General features: G+C 41.0%; 1 pseudogene; it reads left to right on the plus strand.

Moving 5' to 3' along the window:
• Nucleotides 1–7,738: 7,738 nt before the first annotated feature.
• Nucleotides 7,739–8,321, plus strand: LOC123787883 (cardiolipin synthase (CMP-forming) pseudogene; annotated as a pseudogene).
• Nucleotides 8,322–27,342: the final 19,021 nt, after the last annotated feature.

Genomic DNA, 27,342 nt, shown 5'->3' on the forward strand with positions numbered 1-27,342 from the left:
AATGGGGGATGTAATTGTATCTCTGGGTTGTTTGTCTGTTTTTAATCACTAGCAAGGATGGACATTTTAGAACATAAGATACTATGTCTTTTCCATCAGCAACAAAACAGCTATTCATTCCTTACTACATTCAAAGTAGAATCCAAATGGTAACCTTATATATTTCTTTTTTTAAAGATTTTATTTATTTGAGAGAGAGAGAGAGAGAGAGCACAAGTAGGGGGAGGGGCAGAGGGAGAAGCAGACTCCCCGCTGAGCAGGGAGCCCAACCTGGGGTTCCGTCCGAGGACCCTGAGATCATGACCTGAGCTGAAGGCTGACACTTGACTGACTGAGCCATCCAGATGCCCCATGATATATTTCTATAAAATTTTTCACTTCTTCGGATATACAATTTCCCCATGCCTTTTCTTTTTAACATATATATATATTTTTAAAGATTTTTTATGTGTTTATTTGACAGAGATAGGCAGCCAGCGAGAGAGGGAACACAAGCAGGGGGAGTGGGAGAGGAAGAAGCAGGCTCCAAGCGGAGGAGCCTGATGTGGGACTCGATCCCGGGATTCCGGGATCACGCCCTGAGCTGAAGGCAGATGCCTAACGACTGCACTACCCAGGCACCCCCTTTTTAACATATATTTACAACATCTTCTGCTACCACAGAATTTTGTGCATGAACAATGCCCCACAATGCCTGTGATACTGACATTCAAGCTGTCCCATGACAGTCTTTGATAGTATTCAATTATGCTAATTTTTTTATTTCAAGCTCCTTTGTTTGGCAGGTTGTTTTTAAATAGTTTTTGTTGTTGCTGTTCTTTTGTGTTTTTGGTTTTTTTTTTTACTTATTGAAGGTCTATTCTATGGTATAGCTTCCGGTTTATTCTCTTCCCTACTGAGATCCAGTTTCTACAAAGCATATTGAATAGTGATTCTTTTCCCTGCTGAGATACTGTTTCTGGCATGTTATAAAATTTTATACAATTTTGAATTTCTGAAATTTCTGTTCTATTGCACTGATGAATCTTTTAAATTGCAAGTTATATGGTTTCAATCACTGTTACTGTTTTTATTAAGTTTTAAATTTTAATTCCAGTATAGTTAACAAGTGTTATCTTTGTTTCAGGTGTACGATATAGTGATTCATCAGGCCTATACATGACTCAGTGCTCACCATTATAAGTGTCCACTTAACCCCCTTCACCTATTTCACCCATCCCCTCTGGTAGCCCATCAGTTCTCTCTAGTTAAGAGTCTGTTTCTTAGTTTGTCTCTCTCTTTTTTCCCCTTTGTTTGTTTTGTTTCTTAAATTTCATACATACAAGTGAAATTATATGGTATTTGTCTTTCTCTGACTGGCTTATTTTGCTTAGCATTATACTCTCTAGCTCCAACCATGTCATTGCAAATGGCAAGATTTCATTCTTTTTACCACTGAGTAATATTCCACTGTATATACCACATCTTCTTTATCCACTCATCAATTGATGGACATTTGGGCTGCTTCCATATCTTGGGTATTGTAAATAATACTGCAGTAAGCATTGGGGTGCATGTATTCCTTTGAATTAGTGTTTTTGTATTCTTTGGGTAAATACCCAGTAGTGTGGTTACTGGATCACAGGGTAGCTCTATTATTAACTTTTTGAGGAAATTCCATACTCTTTTCCACAGTGGCTGTACCAATTTGCACTCCTACAATACTGTACAAGGGCTTTTATTTCTCCACATCCTATCCAACACCTGTTGTTCCTTGTGTTGTTGATTTTAACCATTCTGACAGGTATGAGGTGATATCTCATTATAGTTTTGATTTGCATTTCCCTAATGATGAGTGATGAGAGATGATCTTTTCATGTGTCTGTTGGCCGTCTGTAGGTCTTCTTTGGAAAAATGTCTGTTCGTGTCTTCTGCCCATTTTTAATTTAGATTATTTGGTTTTGGGGTATTGAGTTCTATCAGTTCTTTATATATGTTGGATAATATCTTTATCAGAGATGTCAGTTTGCAAATATCTTCTCCCATTCAGTAGGTGGTCCTTTAGTTTTGTTGATTGTTTCCTTTGCTGTGCAGAAACTTTTCATTTTTTTTATTTAATAATATTTTTTTATTATATTATGTTAGTCACCATACAGTACATCCCTAGTTTTTGATGTAAAGTTCCATCATTTTGATGTAGTCCCAATAGTTTATTTTTGCTTTTGTTTTCTTTGCCTTAGGAGACATACCTAGAAAAACGTTGCTATGGCTGATGTCAGAGAGAATAAGTGTGTTCTTTTCTACGATTTTGATGGTTTCCTGTTTCACATTTAGGTCTTTGATCCATTTTGAGTTCATTTTTGTATATGGTGAAAGAAAGTGGTCCAGTTTCATTCTTTTGCATGTAGCTGTCCAGTTTTCCCAACACCATTTGTTGAAGAGACTGTCTTTTTCCCCATTGCAGATTCTTTCCCCTGCTTTGTTGATGATTAATTGGCCATATAGTTGTGGGTTCATTTCTGGGTCTTCCATTCTGCTCCATTGATCTATGTGCCTATTTTTATTCCAGTACCATATTGTTTTGATTGCTACAGCTTTGTAGTACAACTTGAAATCTGTAATTGTGATACCTCCAGCTTTGCTTTCCTTTTTCAAGATTGTTAGGGTATCTGGAGTCTTCTGTGGTTTCCTACAAATTTTAGGATTGTTTGTTCTAGTTCTGTGAAAAATGTTGGTGTTTTGATAGAGATTACATTAAATCTGTAGATTGCTTTGGATAGTATGGACATTTTAACAATATTTATTCCTCCAATCCATGAGCAGGGACTATCTTTCCACTTGTTTGTGTCATCGTCAGTATCTTTCATCAATGTTTTATAGTTTTCAGAGTGTAGGTCTTTCACCTGCTTGGTTATGTTTATCCTTAGGTAGTTTATTTTCTTTGGTGCAATTGTAAATGGGATTGCTTTCTTAATTCTCTTTCTGTTGCTTCATTATTAGTATATAAAAATGCCATGGGTTTCTGTATTGTGATTTTGTGTCGTGCAACTTACTGAATTCACTTACCAGTTCTAGAAGTTTTTTGGTGGAGTCTTTATATAGTATCATGTCATCTGCAAATAGTGAAAGCTTTAACAATATGGATGCCTTTTATTCCTTCCACTTGTCTGATCACTATGGCGTGGACTTCCAGTACTATGTTAAATAATAGTGGTGAGAGTGGGCATCCCTGTCTTGTTTCTGATGTTGGGGAAATGCTCTCATTTTTTCCTCATTGAGTATGATGTTATCTGTGGGTTTTTCATATAAGGCCTTTATTATGTTGAGGTATGTTCCCTTTAATCTTACCTTGTTGAGAGTTTTTATAATGAATGGATGTTATCCTTTGTCAAATGCTTTTTCTGCATCTATGAAATGATCATATGGTTTTTATCCCTTCTTTTATTGATGTGATGTAGCATATTGATTGACTTGCAAATATTGAACCACACTTGCATCCCAGGGATAAATCCCAGTTGATCACGATGAATGATTTTTTTTAATGTATCATTGGATTCAGTTAGCTAATATTTTGTTGATGATTTCTGCATCTATATTCATCAGAGATATTGGCCTGTAGTTCTTTTTTGTAGTGTTTTTATCTGGTTTTGGCATCAGGCTAATACTAGCTTCATAGAATGAATTAGGAAGTTTTCCTTCCTTTTCTATTTTGTGGGACTATATTAAGAAGAATAGATATTAAATCTTTTTTAAATGTTTGGTAGAATTCACCTGTGAAGCCACCTAGCCATAGACTTTCATGTTCTTGGAGTTTTTCGATTTCTGATTCAATTTCACTGCTGGTAATCGGTCTGTTCAAATTTTCCATTTTTTCCTGTTTCAGTTTTGTGAGGTTATATGTTTCTAGGAATTTATCTATTTCTTCTAGATTGCCCAATTTGTTGGCATATAATTTTTCATGATATTCTTTTATAATCTTTTGTATTCTGTCGTGTTGATTATTTCTCCTCTTTCATTTCTGATTTTATTTGAGTGCTCTCTCTTTCTCTCTCTCTCTCTCTCTCTCATTTTTTTTGTGAGTCTGGCTAAAGGTTTATTCATTTTACTCATCTTTTCAAAGAACCAGATCTTGGTTTCATTGATCTGTTCTATTGTTGCTTTAGTTTCTATTTTGTTTATTTCCAATCACTGTTACTTTGTAACATGCTGTACAGTCATCAGGATGAGAGGAATGTTATTACCCATATAAAATGCTTTTGATGTTTTTGCCCTCATTTCTTCCTCAGAGGTGGCGAAGTGAGAACAACAAGAGCCAGAATGATCAGGGAACCTTACCGTTCTTCCCCATCTGCAGAATTTGGATGGCTGTAATGGTATACAGTAGACCTCAGCAACTGGCTGTCCTACCTGGCCTACGGTCTTGTTTTGTTCGGAGGACAAGGGTAACATGGAGTTAGTGTTTCAAGGTGTTACAGAGTTTCAGCTTGGGATGATGAAAGGTCCTGGAAATGGACAGTTGTACTGGTTGTACAACGTGAGTATACTTAATGCCACTTAATCGTACAACTAAAAATGTTAGAATGGTGGAGTGCTGGGTGGCTCAGTCAGTTAAGCATCTGACTCTTGATTTCAGCTCAGGGAATGATCTCAGGGTCTTGAGATCAAGTCCCGGGTTGGGCTCAGGGCTCAGCACTCAGCTGGGGGTCTGCTTCTCTCCCTCTTCCTCTCCCTCTGGCCCTTCCCCTGCTCATTCATGTGCACAGGAATGCATGCACACACACACTCTCTCTCTCTAAAAATAAACACACATAACTAATGAATTGTTGAACACTACATCAAAAACTAATGATGTGCTATATGTTGGCTAAATGAACATAATAATTAAAAATAAAATAAATAAAATCTTTTAAAATATGTTAAAATGGTAAGTTTTATGTTATGTATATTTTACCACAAGAAAAAATTTTTAAAGGAATTATAAACATAAGGAATGACTTGAAAAATATTTCTGATCTAAAAAAGCATAAAGTAAAATTATATCTATACTGTCACTAAAGAATGTAAAATTTATACAAGTGAAAAAGGATAAGAAACGATCATGGATAATTAAAAGTATGATATTTTAGGTCCATGGGGTTATGTGTGAATATCTTCTTTCTTTTATTTATAATTTTAATAATGTTGGCACAATGTTTTTAATTTCATTTAACATAACTGGGTAGTGAGTGACTATCTTCTCCCTCCCCTCCCCTAAATGCTGAATTTGAATAAAGGAATGTATATAGATAAGCTTAAAAGTACATAGAAACACCTCCTTCAGACATGAGGGCTCAAAGAACAAGTCGGTCTGGAAATGCTTGAAGAGCAACGGAAAAAAAAAAAATTCTCACTTGGATAAGTCCCTGCTCTAGTCTCACTGTTGAGCTCTGCCTGATAGAATGGCTTTCTATAACTCTTCTTTACTTGTTCCTTGCCAGAGGGTACTACAAATGCATCTTTTAAAATTACTTCCTGTATCAGGAGCAGAATCAATTAATATGAATGCCTCCAGAGGTCATGGTGTTTGCGACCCTAGATGCTTCCTTGGGTCACTTGTGCAGGGTAGGGTGCAAAGTAGCTACAGCACATTATAGTTCAAGGAAGGAAGTGAACCTTATTTGATCACTTAGTACTGACCACGTGCCAGGCTCTGGACTAGACATTTAGGTGAGTATTTTAGCTTACTCTCAGAGCAAGGTGGTGAGACAGGTATCTTTATTTCTGTTTCAAAGGTGACAGACTTGAGGTTTAAAGGATCGAGGAACTTGCTAGTGGCTTACAGAAGAAAGAGGTAAACTACATGAACGTCCTCCACTCTCATCCCCTGGAAACACTGGATATACTTATGACCAAACGGATAACATTTTAAATGCATAGATGAATTCACAAGAAAAAGGAAGAAATATATAAACATCAGCAACAAGGGAAAGGCATAAAGGAGAGTAGTGAGAAGAGTAAGTAGTGAGAACAGAGCCTGTGGCATCCTGAAAAAAATGCTAGAACCCAATAACTTAGACACTTGGATTTTACCACCTTGTGAGAACTGAAAATGAGTTCTTGATCCTGCAAAGAACAGAAGTTAGAACTGAGGCCCATACACACGGCCACGATCATCTACAAGCAGAATGTTCAGTAAAAAGGTGAACTGGGCGGGGGGGGAATACATTCACCAGCACCGAATGACAACAAAGAACGTCCCAGGTTTTGCTTGGAATCTAAGTGAGGGGATAAAAAAGAAAAAGAATATAGTTTTAGTTGAGAATATGAAAACTTGGAACTTTATTTCATGAGGATTTGTATTTCATTTTCTCTTGGTTACTTCCTTTTGGTTATTCTTATGGTCCCAGAACCCTCAGGTCAAGGAATTCTTCTAATAATTGATCCCAAGCCAGTGATACCTCACTTAATTCTGAGAGAATTAAATGGAAAACTTCTCTGGCAAGAGGACAATCCAGGCCACAAGGATTTCTCTCAGGAAAAACAAGCAAGTCTCATCAGTGATGAGCTCACAATCAAAATTTTAAAAAACACATAAGGTGAATGGAACTAGAGTGCATTATGTTAAGTGAAATAAGTCAGAGAAAGACAAATATATGATTTCACTCATACGTGGAATTTAAGAAACAAACAGATGAACATATTGGAAAGGGAGAAAAAACAGTGAGGGAAACAAACCTTAAGAGACTCTTAACTACAGAAAACAAACTGAGGGTTGCGGGAGGGAGGTGGGTGGGAGATGGGCTAAAGGGTGATAGGGATTAAGGAAGGCACTTGTGACGAGCACTGGGTGTGATACGTAAATGATGAATCACCAAATTCTACTTCTAAACCAATATTGCACTCTATGTTAACTAACTAGAATTTAAATAAAAATTTGAAGAAAAAAATAATTTTTAGTATGCTAGGTAATTTCCAATAAAAACGTGTTTGTAGGGGTGAGTGGGTGGTTCAAGCAGTCAAGCATTTGACTCTTGATTTTGGCTCAGCTCATGATCTCCAAGTCGTGAGATGGAGCCCCCCTTCAGGCTCTGTGCTGGGCTGGAGCATCCTTAAGATTCTCTCTCTCCTTCTCCCTCTGCCCCTCCCCATTCTTACATGCAATCCCACACTCTCCCTCTCTCAAAAAAAAAAAATAAAATAATAGGGACATCTGGATGGCACAGTTGGTTGAGCAGCTGACTCTTGGTTTCTACTCAGGTCGTGATCTCAGGGTCATGGGACTGAGCCCTGTGTCGGGCTCTACACTCAGTGTGTAGTTTGCTTGAAGATTCTCTCCCTCTGCCCCTCCCCTGCTCTCTAAGATAAATGAATAAATATTTAAAAAAATATTTGTAATAAAAAATAAAAACACATGAGAAAAAAATCACTGTGGGCACAAGTTAGCAGACACAGTAAACATCAGGATTTGAGCCCTAAGAACTTGAGACAATGGAATTGAAATCTAAGAGATACGACATAAGTATATTTAAATTAATGAATGAAGAAATAAACCCAAAGAAAATGGTATCACTATGAGAAACAATGGGTAGATATTTTAAAACAGAATTTCTAGAAATAAAAAAATAGTCATTGAAATTGCAAGTAGTGGATGGGCCAAATAGCTTATTAGACACCTGAAGACAGAACAAGTCAACTGGATAATAGATATGAATCCATCCCCTGGGAGGGGCCGTTGCTTGCACACAGGGAAGGTGCTCATTATTCTGCTACTGAGGCCCCAGGCTGACCATGGGGCCTGACAAGCACCACCAAGCCTGTGTGAAAATCCACGGACAATTCCACATACCTTGTCAATGAGAAGAACCAACTTGGTGCCAGTTTGGAGCTATTTGGTTACTGGAGAAGATTTTGATATTGCACTAGGAGTTTTGCTCTAGTTGGGCTCACTGATTTATTGGGTGGATTTATCGCTTGAAATTGGGACAACTGTTAATCATCTTTGGAAAATGTTCTTGGTCCACTTGCTGATGAAATCCCTATCAGCATCCTCCATGTTAGCTTGACCTATGCAGATCTTACTCCAGTTTCACTTGCTCATACGATAATTTCAAAGATGTAATATTGGTTCCTACCATTTTTATGTCAGATATTGAATTCTTCCAACACTGAGAACAGTTGCTAAGTATTTCAATTCTTGCTGTGTCACCACTAAATTAAAACCAACATGCATCAGCAATGTAAACATAGCAGTCCAGTTAATCTTGGCGGTTTCTTAGGCAGCTCTGGTTTTCAATTATGCTGACAGTATTTATCTTCAGATACTGTGGTGTTTCATAGTTTGCAGTCCAGCTGCATCAGCTTAGTTACTATCGCTATGCTCAGAATGCTGGTCAGGGGGAAAAAATGTAGATGAAAGTCATCCATCATCATTAGGAAAGAAATGGTACAGACCACTGGCACCAGGGCCACTTGGAAGTCTACAGCAATTTCTCATTTTGGTGTTCAGCCTGAAAAAGGACCTGTCAGAAAAAAACTGTCATCAAAATTGAAGTACTGCACATTGAAAACAAGCTTTATCATGAAGATATGCAGAATTTCCAATGTATTTTTTTAAAGATTTTATTTCTTTCTTTGAGAGACAGCATGAGAGGGAGAGAGAGATCACAAGCAGGGAAGAGATGTAGAGGGAGAAGCAGACTCCCTGCTGAGCGGGGAGCCCCATGTGGAACTTGATCCCAGGACGCTGGGATCATGACCTGAGTGAAAGGTAGATGCTTAACCAACTGAGCCACCCAGGTGCTCCCAATAGATTTTTAAATGCAAATAGAACTGAGCATAGCATTTTATTTTAGGATTCTTGATTAGTTTACAGAATAACAATTATTCCAGTTACTAGCAATCATTTTTAAATACATTAAAAAAGATAGTCCAGAACATGGAAACTGAAATCATCACCTCTTTTAAAATAGAATTTAGATTTGTCACAAAGCAAGAGGGAGTTTTGTGTGTTTAAATACATATATTTATGCAACCTGGCTGAAGAGTTTTGCATTTGATTTTTAGATTTGTGGCCATTAATATTTCATGTGGTTAATATCTAATCTAATATCTAATAATGACAGAATAAAGGAAGGTTAGCTATAGATAGAGAAAAGTTGTAAAGAGATTTAAAATGCAGGACATTTTGAAAATAATAAATAAGATCAAACACAAAATAGAAGTTGCTGAAGTTTACATTCAAAAATGTCTTCCAACTCTCAGGCGCCCAGTGGTTTATGTATTGGAATAACAAATAACACAGGTGGTTGGAATATTACAGGATGTCCATTACCCTTTGCTGTTTAGAAGGTGGTGATTTACATCATGCCTTTACGTTGTGTCTCTTACATAGTGATGTTTGCATTACATTGGAATGGAAGGGTTTTTTCAGTTTTTAAAATTTTATTTAAATTCAATTATTTTAGAAAATCATGATGGTAAGTGATAGCCTGAAAATAAAACTGACTAGAGCCAGATATCCCAAGATCGAGGGCCGGTTTGGTAATCTGGGCCTCTGTTTTCATATGTATAACATGTGCTAGATGACCCCTAAGATTCTTTCCACCATTTAGAATATGAGTCTACAAACAGGTGAAGAGCATTAAGACAATTTCTCTGGGCTGCTTGAAGTTGAAGTTTATGTAAGGTCAAGTGTTTTTTTTTGTTCTGTGTTTGTGGCAGGTGGTGGGGAAATCCCCCTGAAAGATCCCCATCAACTGCTTTGTTAGAAACACCAAAATCAATTGGAAGAGAAGAAGGAAAAGGCTATGAAGCCAGTAATTTAATCCTGGCTGTGATGTTGGAGCCTTGATCTGGTCCTAGGCAGTCCTTAGGGGACTGGGCCAAGTTCCAAATCACCCATGATGAGTTGCAACCCAGGCCGTTGCGGTCCGCCCTACACCCATCGCTCTAATGCCAGATTTGTATTCATAAGTTATGCCTATCTTTGTCTGTATAGAGAAAAATTTAGTATATTAATCCTCATTCTGGTTAGCTCCAGAATACAGAAGCAGGCAATGTGTAGGAATTGCTGCAAGCTTTGGCTCAAAATAAGAAGAAATTTTCTAATAATTAAAATGATAGGAAAACGGAGATAATATGGTGAAAGTCATTAGTAGACATGTCCAAGAAAGACATCATACCACCAAGATTGCAATAGAGCAGTTCTCAAACTCTCTGCATCGGAAACCTGGGCAGCTTGTTAAGCCACAGATTGCTCAGCTCTCTCCCAGAGCTTCTGATTCAGCAGGCTTAGGGCAGAGCCAGACAATTCGCTCTTCTAACAAATTCCCTGGTGCTGCTGGTGTTGCTAATCTGGGGACCGCACTTTGAGAACCATTGCTAAAGAGGGTCTCCTGCCATGGGGCTGGATGCCATAGTAGATAACTTCCAAGTTATCTGTCAGCTCTGAGATTCTGTGAATCCATGGAAGGCCCATACAAGGCCAACAATAGGTTCCAAAGAGACGAATTTGCTCCAAAACTAGAATTCAGTTCACTTGAGTTCAAAGGACCAAGTACTTATAGAACACTCATTATATTCTTAGCAGTATGCTACCAAATACTCAAGGTACTATTTAAAAAATTACAGCAAATGATCCTGGCTCTTAACTAGCCTACATTTGAACTAGAAAGGCAAACCCTAGTTCTTCCAAGTAAATTTCACCTATTTGACAAATATTCATTGTGTTTCTACTATTCTTCCATCTATAAGCAGCTACACATGAGGGTACGGGGTGGGGGGAGACGATCCAATCTAAGAAGTACATAAAGTTATAACCTTTCTAAAAATTTATTCATATGTAAAAGAGAAAAGATACCTACTTCCCAAGATTATTGTGAGAATTAAATTAGATATTTTGTTTATGAAAGTGCCTATAATAAGTGCTCAAAAAATACAGTAGCCCCTCTAATCCATGGTTTCAGTTACCGCAGTGGTTCATGGTCTGGAAGCAGATCAATAGTAGCCTAACACTAGGTCACAGCACCTACATCATTCACCTCACTGCATCTCCTCACACAGGCATGTTCTCATCTCACGTCATCACAAGAAGAAAGGTGAGTACAGTGCAATACTGAGAGAGAGAGACACCATATTCACATAACTTTTATTACAGCATATTGTTACAATTCTTCTATTTTATTATTAGCTGTTGTTAATCTCTTACTGTGCCTAACTTATAAATTAAACTTTATCATAGCTATGTATGTATAGGAAAAAACAGTGTATGTGGGGTTCGGTACTATTTGTGACTTCAGGCATCCACTGGGGGATCTTGGAACGTATCCCCCGTGTATTAAGGGGAGACCGCTGCACTTCTTTTGTCTGGGATGCTTCATATCAGAGATAAAACTTGATCTGGTCCTTGAGAGCTGACGAAGTAAGTTCATGGCCATCGTATCTCCATGGAACAAGTGAGCAGGGTATTTTTCTAAGCACTCCTCACTGTGATCTGGTTCCTCCCACTGCCACCGTTTCTCCCCCTCTACCAACAGCAGCAGAACAAAGTCTCAGAGGACCCCAGGAAAAGCTGCAAGAATCGTGTCATCGCTGGCGCTGCCACTCCGAAGTGTCCCGGCTGGTGATGAGCTGACGAGCAGCGGTGCACGGAGTTTCTCAGCTTCGGCACCATGACTTCGTGGATTGGAGAGTGTTTTGTTACTGGGGGCTGTTTGTGCATCAGAAGATGCTTAGCAGCCTCCCTGGCCCCATCCCCTCAAAGCTAGCAGCACTCCTTTCCCGGTTGTAACATTCAAAAACACTTCCAAATGTCTCTGTGGGGTAAAATCATCCCCTGTTGAGAAACACCGATGTAGATGGACTCTCCTACACATGGAATTGTGAGATTTAGCAAATAAGAATACAGGACCCCTGAAAAGGCAACCCATAAAGTGGGAGAAAATATTGGCACATCATATATATGCTATACGGTACCAGGGATGAATTTCCAGAGCATACAAAGAGCTCTTACGATTCAACGACAACAACCAAAAACACCCAAATTCAAAAATGGACAAAGGACTTGCATAGACAGTTCTGCCCAAGACATATAAATGGCCAATAAGCATGTAAAAGGCTGCTCATCATCTCTAGCTATTAGGGAAATGCAAATTAAAATGACACGCATGGGGGAAAATGATGGAATAGAAGAAAATATTTGCAAGCCACATATCTGATAAAGGATTAATATCCAAAATATATAAGAAAATCCTAAAATTTAAGAGCAAAGAAATAACTCAATTAAAAAATAGGCAAAGGATTTGAATAGACATTTCTGCAAAGAAGACATCCAGATGGCCAACAGACACATGAAAAGAAGCTCAACACCATTCATCATCAGGGAAATACAAATCAAAATCACAAGGAGATATCACCTCACACCTGTTAGGATGGTCATTATTTTATTAGTTTTTTTTATTTTAGAGAGAAAGAGAGAGAGTGTGTGTGTGCACAAGCAAGGGGAGAGGCAGAGGGAAAGGGAGAGAGACAAGCAGACTCCACGCTGAGTGCAGAGCCCAATGCAGAGCTGGATCTCATGACCCTGAGATCATGACCTGAGCTGAAACCAAGAGTCAGACACTCAACCAGCTGAGCCACCCAGGCGCTCCTAGGATGGCCACTATTTAAAAAAAAAGAAAAGAAAAAGATGAGTGTTGTCAAGGATGTAAAGAATGGAACCCTGTACACTGTTAGTGGGAGTGGAAAATGGTGCAGCTGCATAAAAAATAGCATGAAGATTCCTTAAAAAAACAAAACTAAAACAAAAAGCAAAACAAAACAAAACCTACCCTATGATCCAGCCATCCCACTTCTAGGTATGTATCTAGAAGACTTGAAATCAGAATCTTGAAGAGATATTGACACTCCCATATTCACTGCAGCATTATTCACAATAGACAAGACAACCTAAAAGTCCATGATGGATAAGTAAAGAAAATACGGCATCGTATATACAGCAGACATGCGTTGTACATGGAATGTTATTCAGTCTTTAAAGAAGAAAGAAATTCTGTGACAACATGGATGAACCTTGAGGACATCAAGTGAAATATGTTAGTCACAGAAGGACCAATACCTCATGATTCCACTTACATGAGGTATCTAAAATTGTCAAACTCATGGAAGCAGAGAGTAGAATGGTGGTTGCCGGGGGCTGGGAAGGGGGAAATGGGGAGATGTTATTCAATGGATATCAAGTTTCAGTCACGCAAGATGAATACGTTTCTAGAGACCCACTGTACCACATAGCGCCTGTTGCTGACAATACTGTCTTGTACACGTGGCAAATGTTAAAGGAGTAGATCCCATGTTCAATTTCTTATGACACTTCAAACAATAAGTAATAAAATAAAATGGAAAAAGATATTTCTTCACACTCATTAGCATGGCTATTCTCAACATTCAAAAACATTCTGTTTTAAGCACAGAAAATGAGAAATGTTGGCAAGGATGAGGAGAAATCGAAATCCTTGTGTACTGCTGGTGGGAATGTAAAATGATATGGCTGCTGTGGAAACAGTTTAATGGTCCACCAAAAAGTTAAACACAGAATTACCCTATGATCTGGCAATTCCACTTCTAGTGAATTCGAACAAAAATAAAAGCGGGGACTTCAACAGAGAGTTATACCCCAATGTCCAAAGATTAGACAAAAGATGAAACACCCCAAATGTCCACCAACAGATGAATGGATAAAGAAAATGTGGTACATACAATGGAATCTTATTCGGCATGGAGGAACCTTGAAAACATTATGCTAAGCAAAGCAAGACAGACACAAAAGGACAAACGTTGTATGATTCCACTGATAGAAGGCACCTAGAAAAGGCAGATTTGTAGAGACAGAAAATACAGTAGATGTTCCTGGAGCATGTGGGAAGGGGTGGGGGGTTCTTTTACTGTGGGTACAGCTTTTTCTCCATGAAAAGCATCTCTGTGCTATAAAACAGAAGTCTCAGAGGGAAATTCTTCCCTCTTCAGCATGTGTTCATTCCATTTGTTCACCAAGTCCTATCAGTGTTAATCCCAAAACATCTCTGGAATCCTCTCCATTTCTTTGTTTCTACCTAAGTTAAGACATACTTATGATGGTTGCACAATATTGCGAGTATAGGGTAAATTTTATGTATATTTCATCAAGACAAAAAAAAATGTTTAACACAGGACCACTCAATTACATTTGAAATTGAGGTGAGCAATGAATTTCTTGGCATAAGTGTGTCACATGCAATTTTTAGGGCATACACTAAAAAAAATTTTGTTTTTCTAACATTCGAATGTAGCTGGGCATTCTGCATTTTCTCTGGCAACCCTGACAAGAGATGCTCTGAGTCTTAACTTAGGTAGAAATAAAGCAATGCAGAGGATTCCAGAGATGTTTTAGGATTAAGACTGATAGGACTTGGTGACCAAATGGAATGAGCACATGCTGAAGAGGGAAGAACTTCAAATAGCACTGAGACTTCTGTTTTATAGCACAGAGATGCCTTTCATGGGGAAAAAGCCACCACGACCATTCAGTCCATTCATTTGTGCCACTTAACCTGTATACTTTGCTGACATTGTTGGATGGGCTATTCAGACCTCAGTGAGGAAATAAGGAGCGTCAGGTCCAGCAGGGTCAAGGACAAGTAAGGAGACGTGACAGTGGGTTATGAAGATTTCCATGATAGAGGGAATAGCCACTGCAAGGACAGCATGTGGCAGGGGTTCCCAGACAGGATCAGATGGCAGCTCTCTGGAATCTGGAATAGGGGAGAAGCATCATCAGAAGCTCTTGGAAGACTACTGGGGACAGTCCTGGCCTCCTGCGCTGTCACCTGGGGTGGCCCTGCAGACCATGAGGAATCTCACTTTTTTATTGTCTTCCAAAGATCAATGTCGTAAGGAGGAACTTCACAGCCCCCAACCCAGCCCAACTGGCTGCCAGCCGATTCAGATGTTATCTTGCAAACTGCAATGACTACCTTCTGCCCTGCAGCCTTCCTGGAATAATGATTTTAAAGAGAAAATATAAAATATATTGTCAGGGTCCTTCCCAACCACAGGTTTCCCAGCATCCGACATGGGGCAGCCAGTGGGACCCGGGAAATGGGCAGCTTCTCAGTTGGGTTGATTCCTTGGCTTCCCTTCTGCACTGGCTAAACTGGCCCCCTTTGCTGCCTCGTATACTGTGAGCATCCGTAAATTATCACTTCATTAGGCACGTTGTAGCACCACTTAAATTACATCTGCAAAATGTACTATTAAAGGACTGGGGCTGGCTCAGGAGGAATGAGTCATCAAGATTAAAGAAAAGCCATTTCTAAAATCCTGGCATTTCTTGGGAAATTCCCTGAGGCTGCTCAGCGGGAAATTAAACTGCCTTCTTAGCCAACTGGGTTCTTTGTAACTTTCTGCGCCTAGAGACATAGCCTCTTCTCATCTCCTTTTGGATCTTTCTACTTGGTAGGCAGAGTGAATTTCCTGTCAAGTTTGGTGAAGATTTAGAGGTGTCTGGCTGGTAAATTAGCCAAAATCCTGGGGTGGGTGGGGCAAGGCAACCTGAATATACGCTGCACCTTGATTTCAATCCAAGTGAGTGTACTTTTACCTTATTCCTGCGCGGGCATGGGAGGCACGGGGGCAGACCCCGAGAATAGAGATGAACAGAAGGGGCTGCAGATGGAATTTTTAGAGCAGTAAAACTATTCTGTATGATACTGTAATCGGCATATATGTCATTACACACATGTCCAAACCCATAGAATGTACGACACCAAGAATGAGCCCTAATGCAAACTGGATTTTAGGTAACAATGTATCAATATTAGCTCATCACTTGTAACAAATATACCCCAGTAATGTGAGCTGTTAATAATAGGAGAAACTAGGTAGGGAGTGAGGGGAACTCTGTAACTTGGGCTCAATTTTCTGTAAACTTATAACTGCTAAAAATAAAATAAAGTCTTCCAATTTAAGAACAAGGCGGGGGGGGGGGCTGCAGAGTCTTCCCTGGGTAGGACTGGGATGGAGGCAGGACAGGCAAGGATTGGATTCATTCATAAATGAATGAGGTTCAAGCAAGCAGGACTGTAACCACTTAGAAGGCAGGGACTATTAATCTCTATCTGTGTACATCATAGTATGTTTGCTGTATGAGTGGATTAATCAATGAATGAAACTGATTTAAGGCAGTTATCAATGGGTAAATGATTTAGAAACTCCAAGGAATCTTTCGTAAAAGATACAAGCCCCGTTGTCTATCTGTCCAGCCCATAAGATTTGTAATACACACCCACACGTGTGCACAACCCCCCCCCACACACACACATGTGCACACAAGGCTGCCTCATCCTCAGCCGATGCCTAGGTTGAGAGTTACAATTTTTAAGGATCTCCTCACCCTTCATGCACATAGCTATAGGATAAATGTGTTATTGCCCTGTGTTGACTGGGGGAGACCCAGGCTAAGAAAGAACCCATCTTTGCCAAATTAATTTTGCATGTAGCAGAGCCCTACAGGCAGGCAGAGAATGTGGCTTCCCAGAAGCAAATGCAAGAAGTTCTCTGCTTCTCTTCTTACTGCTTCTCTCTACCTGGACAGAAGCCTCCCTCCAAGTGCTTACTGGACTTCATTAAGGACCCCAGAAGGCTTCTATTAAAACACCTGAACCACTCCTATTCTCTCCCCACAGCACCTAAGCATGACCCATTTACCTGATGATCTAGCTGGCACCTTACTCCTTGGGAAGAGGGGGCAGAGTAAGAGGCCAGCCTGGATTATAAGACGGTGCAGAGGAGGCCGGCAGTGGAAGAGTTATCATAGCTTCGTGCCCTGGAAGGTCAGTTCTAGAAGGGTATTGAAGGCCTGGGGTAAGTTTGAATTCAGGGAATCATGGAAGAGTTTGCATTTAAGCTCAGGTGTAGGAATAAATTGTAATTTCCATGCAGGCAGAGAAGGCAAGAAAGAATTAAAATCAGGGTTTGACTGTTCCCGAGATTGTTGAGTTGGCCCATTGCCCACTGCCCAAATCTGATGGCAAGAGAGAGAGAGGCAGTTTTAAGTTGCTTATGCATGGGGTCCTGGGCCCACATTAGCTTTAGAGGAAGGGTTGGTCTCAGAGCTGAGCAGCTACCCAGTGAGATCCAGCCCTAGACAGTCTGGGCATTTCTGGCTTAGAGTCCACTCTACCTGGGTAAACTTGGCCCTTCTCCCTTCCTCTCTCCCTCCCTGTTTCCCTTCTGCTCATCTTCTTCCTCCTCTTCTTCTTCCTCCTCCTCTTCTTCTTCCTTCTGCTTCCCCCCTTTTTCTCTTTCTTTCTCTCCCCCTCTTTCTCTCTCCCTTCCTTCTTTTCTCTTTCCTTTCCTTCCCTTCCCTTTCTTTCCTTCTCTTTCTGTTGTCGTTAGAAATACCAGGAACATGTGCCAGCTGTCCAATTTCTTAGGTTGTTAAGAGGTAAAGAAGGGTGAGCTAACTCCATGGAAACTTGGAAAGATTTCCCCAAGCCCAGGAACAGCACAGTGTGTCTCACATTCAGAAGTCCCACAGAGAAGCCTGTGATACCAGCTGAGCAAAGTATTCACTTTATGAATTACACTAGTGCTTCCCAAACTTTAATGTGCGTACAAATCACCTGGGGATCTTGTTAAATTGTAGGTTCTGGTTCAGTAAAGCTAGGCTGGAGCCTGAAATTCTGCATTTCTCACTAACTCCCAGAGGTTGCTGCTGATTCTGATGGGTAGGACCCACTCTTGGAGTAGCAAAGGATCCCCCTACACCAGTGTAGAAGGGAGCCGGCTCTCAGCCTCGTTTGTAGGGTATATGAAAGGGTGTTCAGCTACCACCTTCTGCCCATGGCTACTTCCAGGTGCCAGTTCTGGGATCTGAAGGGGCATGCTGTGGTCTGACTGGTTGGTTCAGAAGTATTCATATACACTCATCCCCACCCCCAGAGAGGAAGCATCACCTTGGACTAGGCGTCAATAAGGGTCTTTCAACTAAACTGTGTGAACAAGGCAAGATGAGAAGAGTGAATCTAAATTCTCTTTTTTTCAAGTGAAAAAAAACTGTGCTAACATTCACTAAAATGAAAGCCCCAAGAGGACAGGGATTTTGTCTTTTGGTCATCACTCTATTCATAGCATCTTCCGTAGAACAGTCTTGGGCACGTGATAGGCACAAAGCGTGTGTAAATGAGGGAATAATGATAGTCATCATGCACTGAGCGTAGAGTACGTGTCAGACTCCACACGAAGTATCGCATCTCTTTTCTTTCCTACAACCAGACAGGAGGCTTTATGAATTCCAATCCTCTGGTAGGTCAGCTAATGCTTGAGTAGCTTGCTGAGCTAATAGATTTAGAGGTAAAGCGTGGGCTAAAGCTTTCTTTATACCTTCTGTGGCCAGTCGTCCTTCTAGTCTGTACTCTGGAGCCTTTTCAGTGTGTGGGCATTCCCCAGGCTTGTCTTTTCTGGCTCAGGAGGGCAGGAAAGGGCAGGAAAGGTACATTGAGGAAACAGTCAAGCAAAGGTTGAACTATCTTTGTGGCACCCCTGAGGCCAGGGGCACTCCACAGGGACCATTTGTAAGTAGGCCCCATGTATTAAGAATGGTAACAGAGCCATGGTTCTCTCTCAGACCCCTTCTCTGCATTTCACAAACTCCCTTGTCTACTGGCTTCTTGGGGGTGAGGCCAGTACGATGCACTGGCAGAGGAGAGCAGAAACCAAAATAATTCTGTCTTTCCCAATCTGCCTTGGGTGGCCTTTCTGGCAGTGGCTATCTCCTCTGAGCTCCAGCTTCTGTGACCTCTCACCTTATAGTTCCTCCTCTGACTGGCTGTTCCCACTGTGGTTCTAACGGAACCACACAGTTCCAGCAACACACTTTGACAAGGCTACCTGGTTCTGTTGTGCAGCTGGACCTATGGATGGGGCAGCTTCCTGCTGTTGCCAATCATAGGATTGTCTCGCCTTCTCATGCTTGGCTTCTAAGCTCTTTCATCTTTTCTATAACCAATTCCTTATATTAAATTCCCTCTGCTGAAAGACTGAGAGTTGTACCCAAATAATCCAATTAAAAATGGGCATAAAACATGAACAGACATTTTTCCAAAGAAGACATCCAGATGGCCAACAGACACGTGAAAAATGCTCAACATCACTCAGCATCAGGGAAATGCAAATCAAAACTACAATGAGATACCACCTCACGCCTGTCAGAAACACAAGAAACACAAGAAACACAAGAAACAACAAGTGTTGGCGAGGATATGGAGAAGAAGGAACCCTCATGCACTGTTGGTGGGAATGCAAACTGGTGCAGCCACTGTGGAAAGCAGTGTGGAGGTTCCTCAGAAAGTTAAAAATGGAACTACTCTATGATCTAGTAATCACACTACTGGGTATTTACCCAAGAATACAAAAAACACTAATTCAAAGAGATACAGGCACCCCAATGTTTATAGTATTATTTACAACAACCAAGATATGGAAGAAGAGCAAATGTCCATTGATAGATGAATGGATGAAGATGGAGTGTGTGTGTATATATACACACACACGATAGATAGATAGATAGATAGATAGATAGATAGATAGATGATAGATAGATAGATAATAGATAGATAGATAGATAGATAGATAGATAGATAGATAGACAGATACACACAATGAAGTATCATGCAGGCATAATTTCTACTGAAAGGCCCAGTTTCAATCAAATAAAGCATAGCAACCAACATGTATCAATATCCAACATCAGACAAATTAATCCATGAGTTTCCTCTCACTGGAGTAGATGACATTAATGTCAGTGACACTTGCCAAGACAGCTGGCTCAAGGATTCTTTCAGCAGGTAAAAGGATTACATCAGATGGTCTCAAAAATCCCTCCTATATTTATGATAAATATGAGGTAGACTAAGAGCTCTTTGAGATCTGTCTTGCCCACCATAATATTCCCAACACCTAGTACAGTACTTAGGATTTAATAGGGACTTGGTAGACATTTGTTAAATAAATTACTGGCAGTTCTTGGGTTCTTGGGCCTATGATTCTATTATTGGTGTCTGAAGCTTACTTTATAGCACTCACCACACTGTGTTGTAGCTGTTATTTTATCTGTTATCTGCACTCCTTTCTGACCTCCCCAAGGACTGCGCTGCTTTTTTAGTCTTTACTAACCAGGACTGCACACAAGAGAAAGCAAATTCTAAGTGAATGTTTGTTGGAGATAGGGAGAACAGCATAAGAACAAATGAGTAAGTCCTTTGAGCCACAATTTAATGAATTTTGAACATATCAACTGCACTCCTCTTGTCAGTGATTCACTTTTAAAAAAAATCAAGACATAAGTGGTAACAAAATGGCAGAAGGGATTCCAGGGAGGAAGGTGACCATGGAAATAATTGCGTACATTCCAGAGGAGACGATTTGTACCTGAAATCAGTCAGGGTAGAGGAGAAACCTACTAGGTTCACGTCCCCTCCCTACGTGCGGGGAGGTGACGATTCCAACTTTCCAGAACTTATCATCTAGATTAGCGGTCAGCGAAGCTTTTTTGTAAAGGGCCTGGTGGTAAATATTTTCAGCTTTGCAGGCCACATGTCCTCAAGGCCACTACTCCACTCTGCTGTAGGGCAAAACTGCCATAGAGAGTATGTAAGCAAATGGGTGTGACTGCTTCCCAATAAAACTTTATTTGTGAACCTTGCCATTTGAGTTTCACATAATTTTCATATGTCATGAAAACATTATTGCCTTTTTGATTTCTTAAATAAGTGAAGCACAGGGACTTTTAGGGCAGCGAAACTATTCTGTATGATACCATGATGGTGGCTACGTATCCTTATGTATTTGTCGAAGCCCACAGTATGTCCAACAGTAAGAGAACCTTAGGGGTTTTATGAACCACGGACTTTAGTGAATAATAACATCTTAATATTGGTTTGTGAATTTTAACAAATTTGCCACACCAATGCAAGATGTGAATAGGGGAATCTATGTGTCGGGGGGGCGGGGAGGGAGGTGGATACATGGAACTTTATGTATTACCTGTTCAATTATTCTGTAAATCCAAAACTGTACTTTTAAAAAGATCTTTAGGAGGGATGCTTGGGTGGCTTAGTTGGTTAAGCGGCTGCCTTCGGCTCAGGTCATGATCCCAGGTTCCTGGGATCGAGCCCCTGCATCACTGGGCTCCCTGCTCAGCTGGGAGTCTGCTTCTCCCTCTGCCTGCCGCTCCCCCTGCTTGTGCTCGCACTCTTTCTCTCTCTCTCATAAATAAATAAAGTCTTTTTTTTTTTTAAAAAAAAAGTCTCCAGATTTTTCTAATACTGTGGAACAATTTTCTGCATTCATTTCAGAGATTAATCCTTACAGAAGGGAAAACAGGAGTAGGAAGGGAAGAAGGATTAGAAACGAAGCAAAAAAAAAGGAGAGAATTTTCAGATCAGGTTCTGCTGAGCCCTCTTTTCTGCATCTCTGCTCAACGCTCTCTCATTCAGAGCCCCTGAGAGGCAGGCAGGAACGTGCTTCTGTGTCCCCTCTCTGTGCTCAGATGCTGATAATGACAAGAAGGTGCTCAGGGGAGCTGTAAATTCAGACAAATATGAACCAAGCATTGTGTCCTAAGAAGGATGAAAAGAATTCAAGACTTAAGTTGGCATGGTTTCCTTAGGTCAGTCAATATTTAACAAACACTTACCATGCATCAGGCCCTGAGCTGAGCGAGGATAAAAAGAAAAGTGAGCAGAATTTGTGTCCCTGTCTTCGGGGAACTGATGATAGAACATTTGTAGACAAAAGACAATCATCTTTAATCTGTCTCTTGGAACAGAGAAATTGATGTGCCGCCTCTGCTCTTTAGGGCAATAAAGTAAGCACAATTCCAAGGGGACTCCCACACGAGCTCCTCTTAAAAAAAAAAAAAGATTTTATTTCTTTATTTATTTGAGAGAGATAGCGAGAGAAAGCATGAGCATAGGGAGGAGAGGGAGAAGCAGGCTCCCTGCTCAGGACGAGTCCCCCAGTGCAGGACTCGATCCCAGGACCTGGGGATCATGACCTGAGCCAAAGGCAGACGCTTAACCAACTGAGCCACCCAGGTGCCCTTACTTTTAACTTTTAATTTAATAAGTGATAATCAATTCAGTCATTGGGAAACATTTAAGTATGTTTGGAACAACTTGAGTATGCAAATCAACTTTTCAGCTGGAACTTTTAGAAAATCTAAGTACAGATCAAATATTTTCAACGAATATTTACCAGCTAGATGGAGACGCGCCGACCGCGTACATGTACGCAGGACTGCAAAAACTCAGGAGAAAAAAAGCTGCTACGAAGCTTATTGATAATCTGTCTATTGGTGACATGTTGAAATGTCCTATTTTCAGGCTCTCGGGACAAAGTATATCCTTTGTATTAACTTCACGTTTTCTTTTCTACCCTTTCAATGTGACCACAGGAAATCTGCAATTCCACATGTGGCCTGCCTGCTACTGCTCCTGGACAGCACTGCTCTGACATGATTCCAGTCTCCTCGCTGGGCTCCAAACCCCCCAGGGGCTCTGAGTTTTTCTCCGTCCTCTGTGCCAGGAAACCCCTTCTCAAATTCTGTTTTTCACATGGCAGTTTTCCATGGAGTGCCCCCGATTTACAACCGGGATCAGATCTCGGTTCGCAGTCGCGACTCCCCAGGCACAGCCCGGTCCCACGCAGCTCACACCACCCTGCAGAATGCACGTCTGTGGTCTCTTATCTACTTCCCGCCGCGCTGCCTCTGCTCTCGCCAGACACATGTTCGGCCGAGTGCATTTTAGTGTTGTCACGCTTTTGTTCCTCTCCCAGCACTCCTCCCCTCAAATCTCACCGCTTCTCCAGCCTACGGCTTTCACCCCTTCAAGGTGGGTCTCAAAAAAATCCAGCTCTGCCAGAAATACTTTCCATAGCAACGTCAGCCCTGCCCCATTCCCTCCCTTCCCTCAGCCCTCGGGCCTTGAAGTCCTGTTGCACTTGCTGCTCTGCTGACGCGCCTGACACCGTGCCCCTGCCTTGTGCCCCCAGCCGGCTAGCCAGCTCCGCAGAAAACAGACGCACGCCTGCTCTCGCGCAGCGCCCAGCAGCACCTGCCGCGGCGCTTGGTCGATACGGAGGAAGGAACGTGCGCTGGCAGAAGCCCTAATGAAAGGCGCATTGACAGAGAATAGGGTTTTCATGTATTGATACTTCTTCCTACAGACTTGTTTTATGTGGTGTGAGACCACGTCTGGCATGTCACCTTTCATGTCATTTGTAGAAGGGACACACCTTCATCAAAGCCTTCGTTTGCCCAAAGCATTTTACAATAAAGGCCCCTCGGTTTTATTTAAAGCAGCCATTTGTACAGGCAGAGCTGTTAGCATTCTATCTAAAAGATTCCTTAGCATTTCCCTATGTCAAAGCGTCTTTACTAGAAGGCCTTAGTCCCTCTCAAGCTCACGGGTTCTTGCTGTTGGGATTTCGTCATTTTTCACGACAGTACAGTATTCGTGAGCTAATACAGCCTTAGAAGAAAAGTTCCATGTAAATTTCAGTCTGAAAACATCCTTTCCAACCTCTGATACTTACACAGTGAAAATCGCCTTCAAAAATGAGGATGAGGGACACCTGGGTGGCTCAGTTGGTTAAGCGTCTGAGGTTGGGAGAAATACTACCAGACAGAAACTTGATTCTGCAAAAAGGAAAGAAGAACATCAGAAACCGTGGGTAAATATAAAATGCTGTGGTTTGTTTTTTCTTCTTGAAATCTCTTCAGGAGGACACTGACAATTTTAAGTCACAGTAATAACATTGTATGGACAGGTTTATAATATATGCATAATTGAAAGTCATGACAACACTAAAACAGAGAGTAGGGAAAGTAGCTGAATGGAGTAATGCAGATGGAAAAATTATCATACTCGTGAGGTAGAAAGTGTCAGGTATGAAGCGGACAACTGGAAATGTGAAGGGTAAGGCGAAAAAAGAAAAATAGAAAGTGTGAAGGGGGGTGCCTTGTGGCTCAGTTGGCTAAGCGTCTGCTTTTGGCTCAGGTCATGATCCCAGGGTCCTGGGATCGAGCCCCACATTGGACTCCCTGCTCAGTAGGGAGCCTGCTGCTCCCCCTGCTTGGGCTCTCTCTCTCTCTCCTCTCTCTCAAGTAAATAAATAAAATCTTAAAAAAAAAAAAGTGTGCAGGGATGTGATGTTGACTTGAACAGCTTTTGATAAGTTAAGGACACATATTGCTATGATGAGAACAGTCACAAAAAGTGTTTTGTCTCAGCTAAAGTATTTTACATCATCTGCACATTACTGTTTGTGTTTGCTAAATTAGCACTTTTACGTTAACTATGGTGTCCTCTTCTGCTACCAATTTGAAAATTGGATCAAGGCCTCAAATATGATTCACTGAAGTATCAAAGTCATGTTAAAATAATAACAGCAACACCAGATTTCAGAATAAAATCATAAAGAGTCTATGTAGAGCCTGTGAGTCTGTACTGGGACCAGTAAATCTCTGAAAGTGATGATTTTCCATGGCAGCTGAAAAAGGAAGTTACCCATGTGAAATACCACTTCGATCTGAAAAGATCTGACGATGGGACAATCCACTCATCTCTGGTGCCCAGTGCCCTGTCTGTTAGGGAACGTCTCAGGCACAAGGCCACTAGATGTCTTGTTTCAGGTGCAAAGACCAATGGTCTTACTTTTCAAGAAATAGGTTAATCTAAAAAAAGAAAAAGAAAAAGGTAAATGTGGTCATTGGAGAAGAGAAAAAACCTGCAGAGGCATGGCTCAAACTTGTGTTCCTTGTGACAAAAATTAATAAGTAAATCATAGATTTCCAAAGCTTCTAAATCCACCCCCAAAGTTCAGAAAAACAATATGATATTTACAGAGAAAAAAGGAGCTAAGGATAAATTTCCTGTATCAGATGATATCAACAGCATACACTGTGGGACAACGGTGATGAGCCCGTGTGCAAACTAGCAGAATTTTGCTTAAGAGCCGGATGAAGTACACTGACGTGGAGAGTATGATTCAGTTCCTGAAATGGGAAGTACCCATAACAGAAAGAAGTGCTTACAACCTTCCTTTTCTTTTTAGATTTTATTTATTTATTTATTTGAGAGGGAGAGAGAGAGCACACATGCAAGCAGGGGGACGGGAGAGGAACAAACACAGTCTGCACTGACCGTGCAGCCCAACTAAGGGCTTGATCTCACCACCCTGAGATCATGACCCGAGCTGCAATCAAGAGTCAGATGCTTAACCAACTGAGCCACCCAGGCACCCCACAACTATTGTATTTGTCACTGGAAACCAATGTTATAGGAGCAGAACATTGTGTTAGGGGGCGCATGGTGTTATTTATTTACTGTTTCCTTCTACGTTAAATGGGGATGATGTGGTGAGACCACCTACCACAAAGTGTTGTGAGTTTTAAAAACGATCACTTAGGGGCACCTGGGTGGCTCAGTCATTAAGTGTCTGCCTTCAGCTCAGGGCGTCATCCCAGCATTATGGGATCAAGCCCCACATCAGACTCCTCCGCTGGGAGCCTGCTTCCTCCTCTACCACTCCCCCTGCTTGTGTTCCCTCTCTCGTTGGCTATCTCTCTCTCTGTCAAATAAATAAATAAAATCTTAAAAAAAAAAAAAAGAACATTGTGTTAATTCACAATCAATGTGTGAATTCTGATATGGGCTCGAAAGGTGTTTGGAAATCATTGCTGACAAAAAGGTCCTGTTACAGTGACTTGAGCAAGTCACTCCATCTCTTTATCTTGATTTCCTCCCCTGTGGACTAAGGCTCAGTTTCCATGACCACCAAGGTTCTTTCTAAATCTCCCAAGTGGCCACTGAACTAGGGCAGAAGCTGGGTGTTGCTCCATGACCCTTTTCCTTCATGCTATTCAGGAAGCTAGTGGTGTATGGCAGTTCAGAACAATGGCTCCACGTTAGCCCTCTACAGCTCTGTTTCCTTCTACGTTAAATGGGGATGATGTGGTGAGACCACTTACCACAAAGTGTTGTGAGTTTTAAAAACGATCACTTAGGGGCGCCTGGGTGGCTCAGTCATTAAGCGTCTGCCTTCGGCTCAGGGCGTGATCCCGGGGTCCTGGGATCGAGCCCCACATCAGGCTCCTCCGCTGGGAGCCTGCTTCTTCCTCTCCCACTCCCCCTGCTTGTGTTCCCTCTCTCGTTGGCTGTCTCTCTCTGTCAAATAAATAAATAAAATCTTTAAAAAAAATAAAAATAAAAATAAAAAAAATAAAAACGATCACTTAGCAGAGACTTGACATGTAAAAAGCACTCCATCAATATAAGCTATTATTACTGTTGTTGTTAGTTGTTTATTATTATTAATTATTATTATTACCACCTTCCCTCTGACATCAGCTGGCAAAGAGGACAGCTTGTAGGAAGACATAAATTTAGGAAAGGAAGAAAAGCAAAATTCCAGTTATATATCTTTACATCTCAGAGAAAGAAACAGTTCTGGTCAGACCTGTTCTTAAATGGGGAAACTGAGGCAATGAACTGTGAATTGCAAATCAAAGGCTATCCAATGAGTCAGTAATAGAACCTGGAACGAAGCCCAGAAATAGATTGTCTGAAGAGAGTGGTAAAGGCTGTTCAGTTCTCAAGTCTAAGGAGATTTCCCAACAAGAAAGCTTTCCACTTTCTCCACCCTAACATCAGCCTGAAGGCCATCAATCAAAGAAAGGCACGTGGGTACTGCACTGAGGTATAGAGGGTATTGGTATGAAGCAAAATTTTAAGGATAGGAGGACTCATGATGATAAGCTCTCTGAAATCAATTTCTTTTTTTTTAGTTTTTCAATTTTTTATTATTTTTTTATTATGTTCAGTTAGCCAACATATAGTACATCATTTGTTTTCGATGTACTGTTCAATGATTCATTAGTTGCGTACAACACCCAGTGCTCAACAAAACACATGCCCTCCTCAATACCCATCACCCGGTTACCCCATCTCCCCACCCCCCTCACTTCTATAAACCTCAGTTTGGTTCCCAGAATCTAGAGTCTCTCATGGTTTGTCTCCCTCTCTGATTTCTTTCCATTCCGTTTTCTCTCCCTTCCCCTGTGCTCCTCTGCGCTATTCCTTATGTTCCACATATGAATGAAACCCTATGATAATTGTCTTTCTCTGCTTGACTTATTTCACTTAGCATAAGCCCCTCCAGTTCCATCCATGTCAATGCAAATGGTGGGTATTCATCTTTTCTGGTACAGCCACTCTGGAAAACAATATGGAATTTCCTCAAGACATTAAAAATAGAGTTACCCTATGACCCAGCAATTGCACTACTAGG

Source organism: Ursus americanus, chromosome 16 (genome assembly GCF_024610735.1).
Source record: "Ursus americanus isolate L20-20 chromosome 16, mUrsAme1.1.p, whole genome shotgun sequence".
NCBI lineage: Eukaryota > Metazoa > Chordata > Mammalia > Carnivora > Ursidae > Ursus > Ursus americanus.